Here is a 5,793-nt window from a genome sequence, read left to right on the forward strand (position 1 = left end):
CTGAGCGACTTCACTTTCACTTTTCTCTTTCATGCATTGGAGAAGGAAATGGCAACCCACTCCAGTATTCTTGCCTGGAGAATCCCAGGGATGGCGGAGCCTGGTGGGCTGCCGCCTATGGGGTCGCACAGAGTCGGACACGACTGCCAGGTGGCGGTAATGGTAAAGAGCCTGCCTGCCAATGCAGTAGACTTTAGAGATGCAGGTTCAATTCCTGGGTCGGGAAGATCTCCTGGAGGAGGGCACAGCAATCCAGTCCAGTATTCTTGCCCAGAGAATCCCGTGAATAGAGGAGCTTGGTGGGCTGCAGTCCATGGGGTCACAAAGAGTTGAACACAACTTAAGTGACTTAGCATAACACAGCATCTACATACATAATGGAAAATTAATCAGTCACAAAAAGGAATGCATTTGAGTCAGTTGTACTGTGGTGGATTAACTTAGATCCTGTTATACAGAGTGAAGTCAGAAAGAGAAAAGTAAATATTGTATATTAATGCATATATATGGAATCTAGAAAAATGGTACTGATGATCCTATTTGCAAGGCAGGGATAGAAAAGCAAACATAAGAGAACAGACTTTGGACACATTAGGGGAAGGAGAGGGTGGAACAGATTGAGAAAGCGCTGAAACATATACATTGCCATTTGTAATAGATAGCTAATGGGAATTTGCTGTATAATATAGGGAGTTCAATGTGGTACTCTGTGAAGGCCTAGAGGTGGGGGTTGGTATTGGGGGTGGGGGGAAGGTTAAAGAGGGAGAGGACATATGTATACATATGGCTAATTCATGTTGTTGTATGGCAGAAGCCAACACAATATTTTAAAGCAATTATCCTCCAATAAAAATAAATTTAAAAGAAAAAGAAGGAAAGTGTACATTCAGTGTGGTTGATGCACCTCGCCAGAGTTGATGGGTATCCAGAGGTGAGGTTTGGAAGGTTGACTGGGGTAGCTTTGTGAAGTGCCTTTATGTCATGATGAAGAATTTGAGACTTATATTGATGGATAGAGAATCCAGCAAGGGTTTTTCAGCTAAGTGGCATAATCATATCTGTTTTTGAAAGATAATTCTGGTGACAGATTGGAGTGGGCAGAACTTGTAGGCAGGGAGACCAATTAGGAGTTTATTGAAATAGCCCAGGCAAAAAAAGATGAGCTTATTTCAACTAAAGCAGTGGTGGTAGCAACAGTGAAGAAAGCAAAAATTACAGAGATATCTAGGTGGTAGAATCAATACAACTTGGTAATTGATTGCATAAGGGCAGTAAGATAGAAGATACAGTTAATGTAGTATAAGTCTCCAGATAAATAAGGGACATTCTTTTTACTCTAATTTTCAATCTGTATACCTATCAATACTACTTAACTCTATTCATTTTTTAAGGTTTCTGTGAAGACTAATTAAATTTATTTATGTGAACAAGTTTGTCAAGTACAAAGAGATATAAAAATGTATTGGTGCTAACTGGATATGCATCTCCCTCCATAGACACTGAACTATTTGAAGACAGAAATTACATTTTACTCATCTTTGATATCTCTTAGCATACTATCTTGCATGTATAGATAACAAACACATGTTTGGAGCATTAAATCAAATTTGAAATTCTACAATGCCAAACCAAAGCAATGAACACAGTTTAGTTTAGTTTAGCTTTTTTTTTTTTTAACCATCCTGTTGATGTGTCTGAAAGCATATGATGCATCTAGTGAAAATGCCAACAAAATCAGGGCCGCAGGAGAATCAGTTACAGGAGAAATATCCACTTCAGTAATGCTGATATTGAGGAATCTCCTTTCTCTTCATTCACAGATATATCAAACACTGAAGGCCATCTTAACTGCCCAGATGGACTTCCCTCCTTACATTCCTCCCCTTTCTTATACGAGAAATGATCTTAATCTGCTTTGGACATCACCTCAGTAGTGTCTGATAAATACCACCAGGCTCAGCTTAGTTTAGATGAGGAACACTGTCCTTATCTCTGTATTCAGTAGCTAACACCATGTCTGTGCTATGGTTGGTGCTAATAAGAATGTTTTAAATGCAAGAAGATGATAATTTCCAAACTGAGTAATGACTCAGACTTTGAATATGATTGAGTCTCCATTATCAACCAAGAATAATAAACTGTAATGTTGAATCTTACTATAAAATATGGGTACCACATTTTCAAATAATATGTCCATCAGATTTTTATCCTCCTAAAATAAATCCATTCTCTCACTCTTTTTCCTTCTTTTCTTTTTCCTCTTTGATTCTCCTTCTTAGGCTACTTTGATTCTAAGGATGATCTTATTTTTTACTTCCCCATAATTGTTTTCTCTCTGTTTAGTGTCAAAATAATATCCACAGACACTGCCATAAGCAGAAGTCTTCTATTTCTGGCTGGTAGAAATTATTATTATTAGTGTCATAATGATGATGATGTTATTAACTATTATTCATAGTTATCATTTATTAAGCACATATCATTTGTACTAGAAGCTTTACATAAATTATCTCATTTAAATCTTTAGCAGTCCTATAAAATAGCTCCTATTATCCCTCTTTTATGTATGAGGGACCTGAGGTTTAAAAATATAAATTACATTATTCCAGGTCAAAGTATAACAGAGGCAGCATTCAGACAGGGTCTTGCTGAGCTCACCAGTCATCCACTAGCTACTAAATCAATGGTTCTCAAACATAACAGGCAACAGAATTCCCAGGAGGGCTTCTTAACCATAGGTTGCTCAGTCTCACCTCCAGAGCAATGCAGAATGATTCAATAAAACTGAATGGGACACAGAATTTTTAGCCTGCACTAGTTCCCAAGTGATACTGATTTTGCTGATCCATCAAGCATACTTTGAGAACTACTGGACTGAACATCACTGCCTAATATTGGCCCATTATTATTCTCCAACTCTCTGACAGTCATTGACTTGAACAGTGAGGATACAAAGATGAATCAAGCATTTTTGAACTTAGAAATTTGCAGTCTAGTTGAGGTGACAGACAAGCAAACAAAATATCAATAATACAAATATAATAAGTTTTGTAAAGTTATATGCACAGAGTGTTATGGAAGCACTGAGGGTGTTTGGCAAGTTCCACCCAGGTCAGGGTGGCCAAAGAAGGCACACTGGAAAAAGTTATTCTTAATCTAATTTTAAAGAATGACCAAGAACAAGAAAAAAGCAGAAGGGAAGGGTGTTTTGTTTGTTTGTTTTTCATGGAAACAGCATGCATAAAAACACAAAGATTGTACATGTTTGTTGTAGTAAGAAAATGACAAGTCTACTAAGTAATTGAAGAATGCTAGAGGTTGTCTTACATGTGACCTTGAGTTTGGATTTTATCCTTGAAGAAAGACTGTCCCCTCGAGACATGGGAAGATTCAAAATGGGAGCTAAAATTACAGTAAGAAATAAGGGATCAAGAAGGCATTTCAGTATCATAATTATCTGTGAGGTCAATTAAAAAAATAGATGAACCCCTAGCCAAGTTAACCAGGATAAAAATAGAGAAGACAAAAACGTATTAATATCAGGATTGAGATAGGGGATGTTCAATGAATTTGACTACTCAGATGAAATAAATACATTTTTGAAAACTCACTCAAGAAAAATAGATACTGAATAGCTCAATATTTATTAAAGCACATAAATTTATTAAGAGCTTAAATTTGTTTCTTCCTATAAAGAAAACTCTAAGCCAAGATAACTTTACTAAGAAATTCTACCAAATACTTAAGAAAAAAAATAATTTTATACAAAATCTTCCAGAAAATTAAAGATGGAGTATTTCTCAACTCATTCTATGAGGCCACCATTACCCTGACATCAAAATGAGACAGAGGTAAAAAAGAAAATTACTTTCAATGTTTCACATAAAGATTGATGCAAAATTATTAAGGATTTACAGAATTAAGCCCAAAAATATATTAAAAATAATATAGCCCAGGAATGCAAGGTTGGTTTAACACTTGAAAATCAATCAATATGACTACCCATATTAACAGAATATTTTTAAAAGTTCTCCTTAATACATGTATAAAGATACTTTATAAGCTGCAATATCTATGCCTGATAAAAAGTCTCAAAAAACTAGAAATAGAGGAAATTGTTTTCAACCTGAAATGGCAGCTACAAAAAGTATACAGCTAATGTCATACTTCATGAAAAGGCTGAATGCCTTTCCCATAAGATTAGGAATAAGGCAAGGTTGAATACTTTCATGACTTCTACTGTATTATAGTTCTGGTCAGTGCAATTAGGAAAAAGAAAAAAGAGACATCCAGATTGAAAAGGAAGAAATAAAACTGTCTTTATTAACAGACGATGTGATTTTCTATCAATAAAATCCTGCAAAATCTACAAAAATGCCACTAAATCATGTGTATATTACTAAATGGAATGTAATAGATGAGTTAAGCAAAACTATGGCACACAAGATTAACCTATATTAATTGTATAAGCTATACAATAGCAATGAACATTTAAATTAAAAAAATACAATTTACAATGATACTTGAGGATAAATCTGGAAAAAAGAGGTATATGATGTGTTCACTGAAAATTATAAAACACTGCTAAAATAAGAATACATTAATAAAGAGAAATACCATATTCAAGTACCAAAAGATTCATTTTATTAATGTAAATTCTCCTCAAATTGATCTGTAATTTCAAAACAATGTCAATCAAAATCTCAGCAGGCATTTTTGGCATTATGAGTTCTAAAATTCATATGAAAATGTAATGGACCTAGAATAGCCAAAGTAACGTTTTAAAAGAAGAACAAATTTCAAGGACTTACAATATCTTCCAAGACTTATCCTAAAGTTACAGATAAGCTACACTTATCCCAATATTATGTCAATGAAACAGAATCAGATCAGATCAGATCAGTCGCTCAGTTGTGTCTGACTCTTTGCGACCTCATGAATCGCAGCATGCCAGGCCTCCCTGTCCATCACGAACTCCCAGAGTTCACTCAGACTCACATCCATCGAGTCAGTGATGCCATCCAGCCATCTCATCCTCTGTCGTCCCCTTCTCCTCTTGCCCCCAATCCCTCCCAGCATCAGAGTCTTTTCCAGTGAGTCAACTCTTCCCATGAGGTGGCCAAAGTACTAGAGTTTCAGATTCAGCATCATTCCTTCCAAAGAAATCCCAGGGCTGATCTCCTTCAGAATGGACTGGTTGGATCTCCTTGCAGTCCAAGGGACTCTCAAGAGTCTTCTCCAATACCACAGTTCAAAAGCACCAATTCTTCAGTGCTCAGCTTTCTTTATAGTCCAACTCTCACATCCATACATGACCACTGGAAAAACCATAGCCTTGACTAGATGGACCTTTGTTGGCAAAGTAATGTCTCTGCTTTTGAATATGCTATCTCGGTTGGTCATAACTTTCCTTCCAAGGAGTAAGCGTCTTTTAATTTCATGGCTGCAGTCACCATCTGTAGTGATTTTGGAGCCCAAAAAATAAAGTCTGACACTGTTTCCACTGTTTCCCCATCTATTTCCCATGAAGTGATGGGACCGGATGTCATGATCTTAGTTTTCTGAATGTTGAGCTTTAAGCCAACTTTTTCATTCTCCACTTTCACTTTCATCCAGAGGCTTTTTAGTTCCTCTTCACTTTCTGCCATAAGGGTGGTGTCATCTGAATTTCTGAGGTTATTGATATTTCTCCCGGCAATCTTGATTCCAGTTTGTGTTTCTTCCAGTCCAGCGTTTCTCATGATGTACTCTGCATATAAGTGAAATAAGCAGGGTGACAATATACAGCCTTGA

This window comes from Bison bison, unplaced genomic scaffold (genome assembly GCF_000754665.1).
Source record: "Bison bison bison isolate TAMUID 2011002044 unplaced genomic scaffold, Bison_UMD1.0 scf7180017864259, whole genome shotgun sequence".
NCBI classification, from domain to species: Eukaryota; Metazoa; Chordata; class Mammalia; order Artiodactyla; family Bovidae; genus Bison; species Bison bison.